The sequence below is a fragment of the Triturus cristatus genome, chromosome 2_1, assembly GCF_964204655.1.
Source record: "Triturus cristatus chromosome 2_1, aTriCri1.1, whole genome shotgun sequence".
Lineage (NCBI taxonomy): Eukaryota > Metazoa > Chordata > Amphibia > Caudata > Salamandridae > Triturus > Triturus cristatus.
In genome coordinates, this window is record NC_140581.1 from 1,142,440,254 (window position 1) to 1,142,456,861 (window position 16,608).

The 16,608-nt window shown below is 45.2% G+C and overlaps 1 protein-coding gene across 1 annotated transcript in view; it reads right to left on the reverse strand.

Annotated features, from left to right (window-relative positions):
- The window catches only part of GPAT3 (glycerol-3-phosphate acyltransferase 3), a 395,920-nt gene that overhangs the window by 310,818 nt on the left and 68,494 nt on the right, over positions 1–16,608 (reverse strand). The window lies entirely within an intron of this gene.

The following is a 16,608-nucleotide window of genomic DNA, read 5'->3' on the forward strand; positions in this document are numbered from 1 at the left end:
CCAAAGCTTAAAGGAACAGTAGAGTTAGGTGAAAATGTCAGTTAAAACATACTATTTTAAATTAACAAAACCACTGAAATTCAACAGTTCTAATAAACTCAAGTACTACAACTCGAGCCCTAATGTAACTGTAACTTTTTCCCTCGCCATGCATTCCTAAATACCTCAGATATTACACTTATGCCATGTTCTATGATATCATTGATAACACCACTGCAACATCTGAAATGGCATCATTGGTAACACTGTGCATGAAGGGGGTGTGAGTTATAGTTACTTTAGCACATGAGCCGTATCAGAAGAGCTAGGCAGGAAGCACCAACCCACACTGCACTGCTGTAGGGACTCTGTATGCCAGAGGGGGTCACTAGTGAACTGAGTTTGGGCCAGATGTGCTGGACTTGTGACTGTCCAGATCGGCGACCCCATCTCCTAAGAGGGGCAGCAGTAGTAAAAGGCGGTCACATAAGGAGAGTCTGTGCTCGGATCGTGATTACCACAGCAACCCTGTATGCCAGGAGGGGCAGTCGTCACCCAGACAGAAGAACTACTGCGACTGGCAGGTTGAGCCTGCATGCTCAAATCTGCACCCAACAAAGTCACTGAGGTTTATCAAGGAAGTCGCACCCTTGTTGGAGCTCCGGTCGGGAGATGAAGGATCACACCAGCACCCCCCTGAGCTTCTCCTAAGGGGAAGAGCAACCTACCTTCTGTGTCCGCCAAGTGGAAGCAGCTCCGGTCACTGAAAACTGACTGGCAAAGCTGCTCGGCAGGAAGAGCCTGTGCCGTACCCAGGTGCTGCTGCAGGATCCGGACTAGGGAGTACCCGAGGAGAGGGCACTCACGACACTGCTACAGCTGGAGCAGGTAAGACAAACCGGGCCTTTGGGGCCCCGGGGTGCTTGCTGCAGCATCATAGAAACCTTTGAGTAATTCCTTAAGAGTGAAAGGGAGAACGGCTTAATAGTTTATATTCCCTGGATGTGGCCACCAGGAAATGGGGTATAACCTGGAACATGTTACACAAAGGAGGGTGGGGCAGGGATGTGCCTGCTAACTACTAGTGCCACAATCTCAAGGGGGGATTGTGTTATTGCTTCTGAATGTCATATACCTTTGTATGCGTAGAGTTACAAATAAAATATTTATTTTTTAACTCTCGCAACGGCAGCACTTGCGCTGTCTCTTCGAGACATACTGTATTCAGGATATAGGCATGAAGCTCTGCCCAATTTCTGCCCATCTTTTCAATTGGGTCATGTCACTGTCATTTGTAAATGGAGGCTTTTCATTGGTCAATAGGCTTAGCAGTCTCCCCTTAGTACCGCCTTTTCTCTTCTTGTATCCTCCCCAAGAGAGCACCCCCTGTTACATGTGTTGTTACTTGGTATGGTTTAATTACAGCCTTGGGTTGTTTTCATATCTACATCCCACTGCTGTTTACCTAAACCTTGCACTGATATTTCTATTAGAATTTTCAAAGAAAGGACACGGAGGCAGAGGGAAGAGCAAACATATGTATTTAAGTTCCCCTTGAGCCATGCAAGTGCCCTTGCATGTACTCTGCAACCACGCCTTGGTGTCATATTCTTCCTGGTACTATCCAAAGTGCTGCAGGGGCCCCAGTACAGTATATATAACAAGCATTTGCAATGCAATAGGTCTTGCATTAATTAAATGCAGAGCTATTGGCTTTGCAAATGAAAAAGTAATACGGCAGGCAAAAAAACATTTCTTTAACTATATTTTTTATTTATTAACTTTTGCAGTTATGGTGGCATGCCGCCATAGTTAAAAACGTGAATACATAGGGAAAAAGTTGTTTGTCCACCATATTACTTTTACATTTGCAAAGCCAATAGCTCGGCATTTAACGAATGCAAGACCTATTGCATTGCAAATGCTTATTTAGAAAAATAAATATTGGACCGGACAGTGATTTACTGTGCGCACATATTTGCATTTAGAGCTATGAGTCGTGTTCACTGACCTGTATTTACACTCCTCCCACAACCCTCATCCCCCTTCCTGAGGGAGCCTGGACTGCTGTACCACAGCTACCACGGAGAGTCAAGTGCAGAAGGGGTACCACCACAATTGGGCTCAGTACCCACTGCATGTCCCGTGGCCCTCTGGAAGGGGTTCTGACAGTCCCAAAAAAAAGAAAAGAAAAAGATACATTTGGTTAAGATTTGTAAGCAGTCTTAATATTTCACTGGTTGTTATGATTTTTTGGAGGTAATTTTTTAGGGTAGCTTCTGGGCCTTGCCATATGCAGAGAAGATTATCAATGTATCTTCCCCAAACATTATATGGAAGGGTGTTCTCCCATCAAAATACAGGGATACAGAGGTGCAAATTTGGGTCCCATCGCTGTACCCTTTATTTGTATGTAGAATTCGCCATTGAAAATAAAAATATTGTTGGAAGAACAGAAAGATAAAATTTCTGTAAACATGTGATTTGATTCCATGTAGTGGGCTGGTTTTCTGCCAAGGGCCTTTTGGACTGCATTTATCCTATCTGTGCATCTCATGAAAGTAGAAAGACTGAACGTGTCAAAAGTTGCCACTACGTAGTCTTTATCCCAAGTGACTTTATTCATCGTCCTCAGGATGTCCTTGGTATCTTGAATGCATGATTTGAGGTCCTTCACCATGGAATGCAGGTGTAGGTCAATTAATTTGCCTAAGCGATAACAGATGGAATTAATATTCACAATGATATGGTGCCCTGGTAGTGGAAATACTTTTTTGTAGATACAAGTGGCCAATAAAGAGGGCAGCTTTTATTCCAATGTTAGCAGTGTGACATTCTTCAAGTTTTGTTTTAAGTCATTTTGATGTCCTTTGTTGGATTGTTTGTTAGTTTATTATACCAATTTGTAACTGATAGTTGGCTAACTGCTTCTTCAATGTAATCATTTATGTGTAGAAGGACCACATTGTCCCCTTCTTTGAGTACAACATCTTGGTTGTGTAGGGTCTGTATAGCTGTTCTCTAATTTTTGCACACAAACGTGCTTCTCTTGTTATATTTGATATATTCAATGTCCAGATCATATATAACAGCAATGTGAAACAAATCAATGGTATTGCCAGGGGCAAGTATAGGCATAAATTTAGATTTTTGCTAAATAATATTGGTCATAGTGAGACTACTATCAATCCCAATCTCCCGTGCTAGAATCACAGATGAGCTGGTGTTTCTTCAGTTGGTTATGAAAGGGCTGTAATAAGATACATGTCTACCAAGTCTTGTTCCAGTATTGAATGCCAAGGTTTGTCACCAAAAAATGATATTAGTTTAAGTTTACGAGTGAATTTAAAGAGATAAATTTTTTTAGTTTGATCAGATCCCAAAAGGCTGTGGAAGCAAAAGGATAGACCACAGTTAAGCACTTCCGTCTGATGTTTAGTGAGTGTCGTGTTAGAAAGGGTGATGGTTAATTGCTGGTTATTTTTTCTTGTTCCCTCCTGGCTCGTGTTGTGAACCTTGACGTGGTCGGATGGTTCTCTTTGTGTTGGGATGTTTCCATTTGGGTTCTTCTATCTTGGGTAATGGTGTTCTTTATATGTAGTCGAGGCATTTAACTTTCTCAAATAAATCCAAACTTACTTTTGAGGTTGCTGCTTTGAAGTCACTGTCTATTTGGGGAGTCCGAATCAGAACTGGGTTCCTGATCAGTTGAGAAGCTAGTTGTTCCCTGTTGGTCTATTGGTCTGGCTGTGACGTTTTATCGTTTTATAAATGTGTACATTATTCCAAGCTAATAATCTAGCTGATCTTCACAGAATGGTCTGTTATTCCTTTTGGTGAAATCTTCTTCATAATCATCTATTATTTGGTTCAAGATTTCAAAATTAAATGACAAAGGCTTAGACCAGTTATGAGTCTGTGCAGCGCTAAAAATGAGATCCTGATACAGCTCCTTCTTCTCTTTTTACTATTGTGAATATGGTGCATAGTCCACGTAAAGCCGAGATAATGGAACGAAGTGGGTCAGGGGTTGGACATGGCTAATTAAGGTTAATGATACATTGTTTGCTTAGAGGAGGAATGTTGTAACCCTTGTGTTGGCAAAACGCCAAAGATCCACTAAATAGACATCAATTACGTAGGTCGAAGTGTCAGCAGACAGCTGGGCTTAGAATGTGGTGAGAGATGAACATATGTGATTGAACACTTTGCACTGCATTACGTAAACAACCACTGGGAAAGACAACATGTCTTAAGTGCTAATGCATTCAGTGTTAGCACATTAGAGTGAGACAGAAGGGAGTGAGCCAGCAGACAGACTTACTGACGTAAAATAGTCCAGTCTGCAGTTCAATGCAAAAACTCTAGTGGAGACAGAAGGATACAATGAAACAGCCAAATTCACTTGGTGAGAGATGAATAAGCCACTTGACTGAGTCAAAACACAATTGACAAAGCCTCCAGCCAATGACTACAAGTATTTGGCTGAAGGTAGCCATTGGTTGAAAGGGCTGGATTCAAAGCCTGCTGTTTGCATGTTGTTAGCAACAAGTTTCAGACCTCTATGCTGTCAAAAACCAGACCTAAAAATCAGATCATACTTTCAATTTAGGCAATATGTTGCAGTGACAAGTAACACATTTCTACGGTCACCCTGGGCATGTACATTGTATTACTACTTTTACAAGCAATTTAAATCAGCAATTATGTTTTTTGAAGGAACAATCATTACGAAAATACTAACTGTTGCAGGTAAAGAGAGCTGGAAGGTTACCGCATGGCATGCCACAAAGTTGGGTGCTCTCAAATGAGCTTCTGGGTCAAGGACAAAAATTGCTCACACAACATCATATTTAAAAACCTTTGCAACTAAATCATGTCACTGAGCACTTATTTTTCACAGAAAGTTATAGTCTCTCTTGCACACATTAAATAGTAGGTTAACCATCTACTTGTGGGAAACATCTCATGATAAATCCATGGACATCGACTCCCAAAGTCTTTTCCTGACAGTTTAGAGGCTCCTTGAGACAAAGAGATGCTTCTATGCAACAGGTAAATCATTCAAACTGGAAGTCAAAAGATTCTTAATGAACAGATTCCTACCTTAATTGGGCTAGGTTCACCTGCTCAAGGTCATGGATCCTACAACCATTGGACCATCATCGGATGCTGCTCTTCTTTATCTAATAGTGTGCCCCCGTTTCATCCGCTATGTACCTGCTTATTGTATTACTCTCCTTTGACCCATTCATCTTGTATTTATGTGATTAGTCTTGCTTTTATTCCTACTTAATGTCGATATTGTATGTGTTACCGTCCTTCCATCCTTTTTGTAAAGCGCTCTGATATCCTTCGAGATCTCGTTCGCGCTATATAAAACTTTATAAATAAATAAATAAAAATAAATCTAGAACGTTTCTGAATTTCAGAACCCAAAGGAAAGAAAAACCGAATCCAACAAAGAAACATAAACCCAGTCACTCACCAGAAATATCAAAGTTCTATGTGATCGGGAAATGCACCTAGAGATGGCACCATCTGCTGAATTCAATCTTGTGTCTAAGGGGCAACGTAACGGAGTCTCAAAGTTCTTGCGAGGAGGCTTAAACTCAAAACCACATTCTATATTTTTCAATATTTCTTCTGCTCAGAAAGGGAAGTAAGCTTAAAAATGTGCCTGGAATCTGTGAAACCTTGGGAATTTCAGCTAATATGGAGGTCATTTATGTTGTAAGGAATCTAGGAAATGCCTGAATGGTTAGGCTGGCACACACCTCTACAAGTGCAATTATCAGGTTCTGAAGGAGGAAAAGCCTGGTCAGGCTGGTCTGGAGTGCCGTTAAGCAACATGATCCTTGAAAAGGAATCTTGAAACCTTGCCATTCCCCCAGAAAATGAACGACTATACAGATGTAATCTCCGAGCCATATGCGACTGAATATTGATGTATAGGATCATTGTCTTGCATGTGTTTCAATCAGCAAAGACGAAAACGTACGTTATTGGTCTCAGAAAGGATAGGAGGCAGCCAGTGGAGGTTTTTAGTAGCAGGGAAAGACCTATTGGACCAGCAAAAAGCTTTTCCAAAACGGATTAGCGGCATCATTAACCATACAACGCATTTCCAGATTACATTTCTTCTTGCACACTGAAATTAAATTAACACTTTCAGAACTTTATTGCTAAATTGATCAACTACAATTGAGTTTAAGGGAAAGTAATCAATCAAAAAGATGGTATTGCTAGAATCCACCACAAACACTTGTCTAAACTTAACTCTTCAAGATGTTTGCTCACATAGAAAACACCTAACCCTTAATGCACAGTTGTGAGTCATTCAGCAGCTAATAACCGATTCTTCCTAAAAAATAGGTACAGCTATAGTGACAGAACATTTCTCTTACTGAAAAAGACCATGCAGTAGTCAAAGACAACTTCAAATCACGTGGATTCATCATTGCAGAAATATTTGTCGTAAGTCTGAAATATAGAGCAAGGGTGAAAGATTACACACTTCTGTTGCCACTTGCGTTGTTTGCTGCTACTATGTATGTGATCGTCACATTGCGTTAGGATTTTAACTTTCCCCTACTATCCCACAGTGATGTGCTCCATTCATGTGTTTGGCTGCTCTTAAGCTAAACTAGCCCAACCACAACCGTCTTGGCTGCAGTATATACAATGGGCAGTATCAGACCACAGGAGGTAGCCCATAAACCACAGTGAGACTGGGGCAGTACATGATAACAGACAACAATGTCTCAACGTGGAATTCAATGGAAGGACAAGTAATTCAAAGGTGAGCTGTATGTTACAGTATCAAAGGAATGAATCCATACACAGAGGACAACAGGAGACCAAGTTAGTAGGAAAGAGTTGTATTTTCAACACATGATGAACATATTGCGTCATATGTACATATCATATAGGTTTAAAAAGCACTGCGTGACACTTAGTGAAAGTGTAACCGAAAAAATACTGTGCACAAGTGCTCGTGGAGTTTGTGACGGCGCAAGTGACACATAAAGTGGTATATACAGCGGTGAAACGGCGCAACAAGGAGAACAATGGTATTTTGAATATGCCAAAGTTAGGGCATTTACACAGTAAATGTATGGGAATTCAAAGGACAGTAAAGCAAATGCCCATGTTTGTAAATGCGCCAACAGTAACGCTGTCGAAGTCGACGGCGTTTCGGCCTGTAACACTCAAGGCCATCATCAGGACTGGTTACACATATTTTAGGCAGTGCTAGGGTAAAGAAAAACAATTCTCAAAAACTGGACCAAAACGAGGGAGAAAAGGAGGACAGTCGTGCAGATGGTTGTGAACACGGCGACGTATAGTGGCCGTGGGTACGGGTCTAATGTGTGGCCATGGGCCAAGGAGCAGTGATCGGGCGAGTAGTGAGAGCGAGAGCGGGTAACACAACGGCGCGAGAATCGGGTGAGGCGTGCCCGAGTGGGCAGAGGTAAAGTAACTAGAGACCGGGGCCAAGAAATGGTGAGCTGTGTGGTAGAATTATGCATAGAGCTGATAACGGAGTGAAAAGAAAGAGAAATCGCACAGGTTGAAGGTAGCAGGGGTGCAAAGGAGTGCCACAGTGAGGGAGAGCGGGAAGTGACAAGGGGCAAAACAATGGACAAGAAACTTACTCGCATGGAAGGGGCGAGCCGGGTGAATCGGCAAAGCAGGACCCCGTGTAGAGTCAGGCGTGTCCGGGGAAGCCCTAACTGGACGGGGTAAGAAAGTTGGTGGTGAGGAAAAGAGCAGATGGGACGTGGGGAGGGAGACAGCAGAAAAGATAGGAGTGACAAAACACTTACTCCTTCGGAGAGGGCGAGCCGAACGAAACGGCAACGCTGGACCACGTGACGTTAGAAGGGTCCGTGGTAGTACAGGCTGGAAGGGGACAAAGGACAAGGGGTGAGGAATAGGCAGGGGGGAACAGTGGGAGAGAAAGGGAGTAAGGGAGACACTTACTTCGGGGGGGGGAAGGCGGAGAGCAATCAATGAAGAAGCTGGAAAGGAAAGGGGAGGTTAGAAACTGGGCAGATGGACGGTTACGGAGAGAAAGAGCGCGAGCAGAAATTACTTACATTTTGTCGAGGCGAGTGAATCACCGGGAGGGGGTCCGGGAAGAGGGGCGTGCCGGTATGAATCAGGCAAAGAGTGAAGACGGAAGAGCACTGGCGAGAGTTTATGAGGTCAGTGCTTCCAGGTCACGAGGAGCGTCAACCAATCAACGGGAAGGAGCCAGTGGCAGGACGCGCGCGGATGGGTGCTGGGGGATGATAGGCTGGGGGGTGCTGAAAGGGGAGTGAAGCGGAAAGGTTACCAGAAGAACGGAGAAGGAGTCATGGCAACCGGTGGTGTAATGACCCGCAAGGACGCGTGTATCGCTCGAGTGGGAAAAGGAGGAGTAAAAGGATAACATTAGAAATGAAAACAATATGGTCAAATCAATAGCCCAAAGCGAACCAAATCTGGACGAATAGCAACTTATACAGAATTCACAAAAATTACAATACAATTGTCTCAATAAAGCCATGGGCAATTGTCAGGCAGTTTTATGGATAATACATCATGGGTAGACATATGTGGGGGGGGTGGGGAGGGAAAAAGGAGAGGGGAGGGGGGGGAAAAAAAAGGGGAGAGGGGAGGGGGGGGGAAGGAGGGGGGGGGTTGACGGGAAGGGGAGGAAAGGGGGAGGAAATGGGATGAGAATGTGTAGATAACAGAAGAACAATCAACAAATTGGTGAATGAATGTGACCAGTATACAGAGCAAAGACAGCAAGAAAATCAAAACGTATTTTTTGGGATGAATCGGGTGGGGGGGGGGGGGAGAGAGGGGGGGGGGGAAGAGGTGGGAGGGGAAGGAGACGGGGGGTGGCGGGGGGGGGGCAGGGTTGCACAGGGGAAGGGAAAAATGGATACGTACAAAGTACACATTACATAAGCAAGAATGGAGAACGTATCGGCTGTAAAAAAGCAGACCAGTAGATCACAATCATGCAAAGGATCACAGTCATGCAAGGGTAGAGTTCCATTCATCAAGAGAATTCAGGCCCTGCTCAATGGAGTTAAAGCGGGAGATCCAACGGCATTCGCACCTATTCAGGAGTCTTTGGGTATCACCGCCTCTTAGTGGGATGGACGGTTTGTCAATTACCAGCCAGGTGAAGTCGGTTTCGCTGTGATTCTTTTCTTTGAAGTGGGAGACCAGGGGGGCTGTTAGGACTCCACATCTAATGCGGCTGCAATGTTGTAGGATGCGGTCCTTTACCATCTGGGTGGTTTGGCCAATGTATATTTTATCACAGGGGCATTTTATCATGTAGACAACGTTCTGAGATCTACAGTTGGTGAAGGAGTGTAGGTCAAATTTCAACCCATTGTGTTCAAACGTCTTTGAGTTGGTTGTAGAGGAGCATGCTGCACATCTTTGGCACCTATAATGGCCGAGCACCGGCGGTAGTTTCCATGAGTTGGGGAGCGATTCTGATATGTTTGGTGCAGTGGGCCAGGTGATTGCATGCACCAGATGGTCCGCTATGTTTTTGCCCCTGCGGTAAGAGAAAAGAGGTGGTTCATTGAAAATGGTGAGTGGAGCAAGAATGTTCCAGTTGGATTTGATGATCTTGGCTAGTTTATTGCTGGAAGGTGAGAAGGTTGACACAAATGGGATGCGAGTATTTGTCCTTTTTTCTTTGGGGGTAAGTAAGGTATCACGGTGGTTATACCATGCTCGTTTTCTTGCCCTATTGACCAATTTTCTGGGATAGCCGCGGGCCACGAGTTTGGCTGTGAGTATAGCAGCCTCCTTGAAGAAATCTCTACGCCATTTACAGTTGCGACGGATCCGCAGAAATTGTCCAAATGGACAAGGAATTAATCATCAAGCCCGCAGACAAAGGAGGTGGTATTGTCATACAAGATCAGACTGCATACGATAAGGAAATTCTCCGCCAACTCAACAACACGGAACACTACCGTACCCTTCCTTCTGACCCCCTCCCGGGCATAAGATCCAAGATTCTTACTCTAACCAACCAAGCCAAACTGGACAATATCATCTCTGAGAAGGAAGCTTTGTTCCTCAACAAAACCAGCCCACGGACTCCAGTAATCTATGTATTACCTAAAATACATAAAAATCAACAAAACCCACCTGGTAGACCCATAGTCTCTGGTTGTGGGTCCATCCTGGAGCCCATTGGCAAATACATCGATAGCATCCTCAAGGAATTTGTACCCAAAACGGACACTTTCGTGCGCGACAGCATGGATTTAATCAACCTGATCGAAGACACTCCTTTCATACCAGGTACCAATTTAATGGTTGGTATGGACATCGAATCGCTATATACCAACATACCCCACAGAGAAGTTATAAGAAACATCCTTAACGCTCGACCATCTCCCTCAAGGATACCCACTGATTTCGTGATGTCTTTATTGGAAATTGCCCTAGAAAATAACTACTTTCTGTATAAAGATACCTACTATTTACAAATCAAGGGAGTTTCCATGGGCGCATGCTTTGCACCAAATTTTGCCATCTTGTATGTACATCATCTCGAGAGCACACTGATCCTCACTGACCTCAACCCTTTCAGAAACAATATCACCTTCTGGCGTCGCTACTTTGATGACATCCTCCTTATCTGGACAGGCGACAAAACTTCTCTGTCCCACTTCATCGATTGGTTACACAATAGCCAACAACATCTCAAATTCACAGCGGACGCCAAAGAAGATAATCTTCCATTCCTAGACCTCACCTTACGAATTGAAGATGATAAAATTGGCACTTCGCTATACAGAAAACCTACAGAACGTAACACCTTGCTACTCTACTCTAGTAACCACCCACGTGGTCTACGTGACGGTCTTCCATTTGGACAATTTCTGCGGATCCGTCGCAACTGTAAATGGCGTAGAGATTTCTTCAAGGAGGCTGCTATACTCACAGCCAAACTCGTGGCCCGCGGCTATCCCAGAAAATTGGTCAATAGGGCAAGAAAACGAGCATGGTATAACCACCGTGATACCTTACTTACCCCCAAAGAAAAAAGGACAAATACTCGCATCCCATTTGTGTCAACCTTCTCACCTTCCAGCAATAAACTAGCCAAGATCATCAAATCCAACTGGAACATTCTTGCTCCACTCACCATTTTCAATGAACCACCTCTTTTCTCTTACCGCAGGGGCAAAAACATAGCGGACCATCTGGTGCATGCAATCACCTGGCCCACTGCACCAAACATATCAGAATCGCTCCCCAACTCATGGAAACTACCGCCGGTGCTCGGCCATTATAGGTGCCAAAGATGTGCAGCATGCTCCTCTACAACCAACTCAAAGACGTTTGAACACAATGGGTTGAAATTTGACCTACACTCCTTCACCAACTGTAGATCTCAGAACGTTGTCTACATGATAAAATGCCCCTGTGATAAAATATACATTGGCCAAACCACCCAGATGGTAAAGGACCGCATCCTACAACATCGCAGCCGCATTAGATGTGGAGTCCTAACAGCCCCCCTGGTCTCCCACTTCAAAGAAAAGAATCACAGCGAAACCGACTTCACCTGGCTGGTAATTGACAAACCGTCCATCCCACTAAGAGGCGGTGATACCCAAAGACTCCTGAATAGGTGCGAATGCCGTTGGATCTCCCGCTTTAACTCCATTGAGCAGGGCCTGAATTCTCTTGATGAATGGAACTCTACCCTTGCATGACTGTGATCCTTTGCATGATTGTGATCTACTGGTCTGCTTTTTTACAGCCGATACGTTCTCCATTCTTGCTTATGTAATGTGTACTTTGTACGTATCCATTTTTCCCTTCCCCTGTGCAACCCTGCCCCCCCCCCGCCACCCCCCGTCTCCTTCCCCTCCCACCTCTTCCCCCCCCCCTCTCTCCTCTCTCCCCCCCCCCCCACCCGATTCATCCCAAAAAATACGTTTTGATTTTCTTGCTGTCTTTGCTCTGTATACTGGTCACATTCATTCACCAATTTGTTGATTGTTCTTCTGTTATCTACACATTCTCATCCCATTTCCTCCCCCTTTCCTCCCCTTCCCGTCAACCCCCCCCTCCTTCCCCCCCCTCCCCTCTCCCCTTTTTTCCCCCCCCTCCCCTCTCCTTTTTCCCTCCCCACCCCCCCCACATATGTCTACCCATGATGTATTATCCATAAAACTGCCTGACAATTGCCCATGGCTTTATTGAGACAATTGTATTGTAATTTTTGTGAATTCTGTATAAGTTGCTATTCGTCCAGATTTGGTTCGCTTTGGGCTATTGATTTGACCATATTGTTTTCATTTCTAATGTTATCCTTTTACTCCTCCTTTTCCCACTCGAGCGATACACGCGTCCTTGCGGGTCATTACACCACCGGTTGCCATGACTCCTTCTCCGTTCTTCTGGTGACCTTTCCGCTTCACTCCCCTTTCAGCACCCCCAGCCTATCATCCCCCAGCACCCATCCGCGCGCGTCCTGCCACTGGCTCCTTCCCGTTGATAGGTTGACGCTCCTCGTGACCTGGAAGCACTGACCTCATAAACTCTCGCCAGTGCTCTTCCGTCTTCACTCTTTGCCTGATTCATACCGGCACGCCCCTCTTCCCGGACCCCCTCTCGGTGATTCACTCGCCTCGACAAAATGTAAGTAATTTCTGCTCGCGCTCTTTCTCTCCGGAACCGTCCATCTGCCCAGTTTCTAACCTACCCTTTCCTTTCCAGCTTCTTCATTGATTGCTCTCCGCCTTCCCCCCCCCGAAGTAAGTGTCTCCCTTACTCCCTTTCTCTCCCACTGTTCCCCCCTGCCTATTCCTCACCCCTTGTCCTTTGTCCCCTTCCAGCCTGTACTACCACGGACCCTTCTAACGTCACGTGGTCCAGCGTTGCCGTTTCGTTCGGCTCGCCCTCTCCGAAGGAGTAAGTGTTTTGTCACTCCTATCTTTTCTGCTGTCTCCCTCCCCACGTCCCATCTGCTCTTTTCCTCACCACCAACTTTCTTACCCCGTCCAGTTAGGGCTTCCCCGGACACGCCTGACTCTACACGGGGTCCTGCTTTGCCGATTCACCCGGCTCGCCCCTTCCATGCGAGTAAGTTTCTTGTCCATTGTTTTGCCCCTTGTCACTTCCCGCTCTCCCTCACTGTGGCACTCCTTTGCACCCCTGCTACCTTCAACCTGTGCGATTTCTCTTTCTTTTCACTCCGTTATCAGCTCTATGCATAATTCTACCACACAGCTCACCATTTCTTGGCCCCGGTCTCTAGTTACTTTACCTCTGCCCACTCGGGCACGCCTCACCCGATTCTCGCGCCGTTGTGTTACCCGCTCTCGCTCTCACTACTCGCCCGATCACTGCTCCTTGGCCCATGGCCACACATTAGACCCGTACCCACGGCCACTATACGTCGCCGTGTTCACAACCATCTGCACGACTGTCCTCCTTTTCTCCCTCGTTTTGGTCCAGTTTTTGAGAATTGTTTTTCTTTACCCTAGCACTGCCTAAAATATGTGTAACCAGTCCTGATGATGGCCTTGAGTGTTACAGGCCGAAACGCCGTCGACTTCAACAGCGTTACTGTTGGCGCATTTACAAACATGGGCATTTGCTTTACTGTCCTTTGAATTCCCATACATTTACTGTGTAAATGCCCTAACTTTGGCATATTCAAAATACCATTGTTCTCCTTGCTGCGCCGTTTCACCGCTGTATATACCACTTTATGTGTCACTTGCGCCGTCACAAACTCCACGAGCACTTGTGCACAGTATTTTTTCGGTTACACTTTCACTAAGTGTCACGCAGTGCTTTTTAAACCTATATGATATGTACATATGACGCAATATGTTCATCATGTGTTGAAAATACAACTCTTTCCTACTAACTTGGTCTCCTGTTGTCCTCTGTGTATGGATTCATTCCTTTGATACTGTAACATACAGCTCACCTTTGAATTACTTGTCCTTCCATTGAATTCCACGTTGAGATATTGCCGCAGTATATACAATTGCCAAAGAGAAGAGTGAAAAAAAGAAACAATTTTCACTGCTAATAGAAGTTCTTAATTTTAGATTCAAGTAAGAAAGCGGAGTCTCAAAAACACTTCTTAAAAAATGTATTGCAGAGCAAACAAAAGTAGGTTTATAACCCACCCAAAGCAACATTGCGCTTTAAAAAACACAGCTGAACCGTGCATGCACTCTCTGGCCCTGAAACGCCTGGCACTGATGGACTGATCATCAACACCCCCATCATGTCCGCCACTTTCCTGGATGAATGTAAACTTGCAGAAAACAAAGTCCCCCTCAAGAAGCCCACAGCTCATCGGAATCAACTGAGCAACTTCTACCCCCTATCCCTGCTCCCCTAACCAGTCAAAGTGATTGAGAAGGCCATTGACAAGTAACTTACAACCCACCTCTAGCTTCAACATTTTCTAGACAATACAAATTCAGGATTTAGAGACAACAGCACCGAGACAGCACTCCTCACAGTCACAGACGACATTCGAAACATCCTGGACCGAGGAGAAACAGCAGACCTCGTCCTCATTGGCCTTTCCACGGCCTTCAACACTGTCTCTCACAACACCCTCATCAGACGACTCCACAAGATTGGTATACAAGTATCTGCTCTCAAATGGGTCTTTTACTTCCTCATCGGAAGAACCCAAAGGCTGCCACCAGTCCCTTCAGAGACCAAGAAACTGATATGCGGTGTCCCACAGCGCAAGTTTCTCAGCCCCGCTCTTTCAACATATACATAACACTGCTCCGTAACATCATACGATCACGACATTACTGACATCTCCAATGCCGATGACACCCAATTCATTCTGTCCCTGACGGACAAGACAACCACAACCAGAGCCAACTTCATCAACTGCATGACCATGGAGCAGACTGAATGAGAACCAACTGCATTAAGCCCAACTATGACAGGACAGAAAAATTGGTCTTTGACAACAAGACCTCCACATTCCATCTGGTGGCCATCCAAGCTAGGACCCACACCCACAGACCATGCAAGAAATCTAGGGATCATCGTAGACAAGCTCAAAATGACTGCTCAAGTCAACGCTGTGTGCACCTCCTTATTCCACATACAACGCATGCTGCAAAAGATCTTCAAATGGTTGCCTCATAACACCTGACTGACTGTCACACAAGTACTCATCACCAACAGACTGGCCTACGACAACGCACTCGACGCTGGAATCTCCAGACAACTCCTACACAAAATCCAAACTATCCAGAATGCAGCTGCAAGACACATACTCAACCTCTCACACAGCACCCACATCACACCGCAGCTCAGGAAGCTTCACTGGTGCCCATTCACAAGCGCAGCCAATTCAAACTTACCAGGCACACATACAAAGCCTTTTTTTTAATTTAGATTTTCATATATGTACAGAACAACGTAACCAACAAAACAGGCCAGTTAGTGTTACATCTAATCAACAGTTGCGGTTCTTGTGATATCTTTCGTATACATACACAGTTAGCAGTGGGACCCGCTGGTTCACCTAGATATATACACACATTACATCATCCTCTTTATGTTCGGGGCCATCTTTGACTAGCATACCTACACATTTACATGTTAAGGAATAGCAGGTCTATTTAGTTGCGACAGGGAGTTATGGTATCAAACGTGTCTATACATGCCCCCCTCCCCCGTGCCAGGAGTCGGAAACAATAACCAGCCTCCCCCCCACACCGACACATAACGGAGCCCCACATCTCGGGTATTATGTGTCTGAGACATTTCCCTCCTCCGCCTCTCCCCTCCGCGCCTGAGCCCACTGCACAAATGGCTCCCAAATGTCCCGAGGACGGGAGGTCGGCGGCATCAATCCCCAAAACGTGGTCAGTTGCGAATGCCCATAAGCCACATCTGCCAACCATCCCTTCACCGAGGGCACCCGGCTTCTACCCCAATAAAGCGCCACCTGCCTTTTAGTGAAGAGAAGAAGTAAAGCATGCAATTTGCGTGATTTAGGTGGAGTGTGCTTTACGTAGCCCAGTATCCCCAGCTCAGGGGATGGGGCATCAGAGCGCCCAACAATCTGATTAACCAACATAAAAACCTGAGACCAAAATCCTTCAAGGCTTAGGCAGGACCATGCCATATGTAAGAAAGACACATACAAAGCCTTAAATGACACAGGACCAGAATACCTGAAAAGCCACACACACTTTCACCAACCCACCAGACACCTATGCTCTGTCTCACTCTCACAGATGCCCCACATAAGCAAAAGCAAAAATTGAGTTTGCTTATTCTCCTACATCGCACCCAAAACATGGAACAACCTCCCTCAACACATCAGAACTTCCGCCTCACTTACTGAGTTCCGCACAAGCTGAAGACCGTCTCTTGTCTCTTCATAGAAGCACCTTGCGACCACACCTTGCCCAAGCGCCTGAATAACCTCTCAGGTGATTAGTGCGTTTTACAAATCAACATAACATTACATAGGCAATGGGCGCAACTTATTTGCATCCAAATACATCAAGGGGCCTGGTGTTACAGAAAGTCAACCTTAAAAGCACATAAAATGTACATAACTACAGAATCACCATA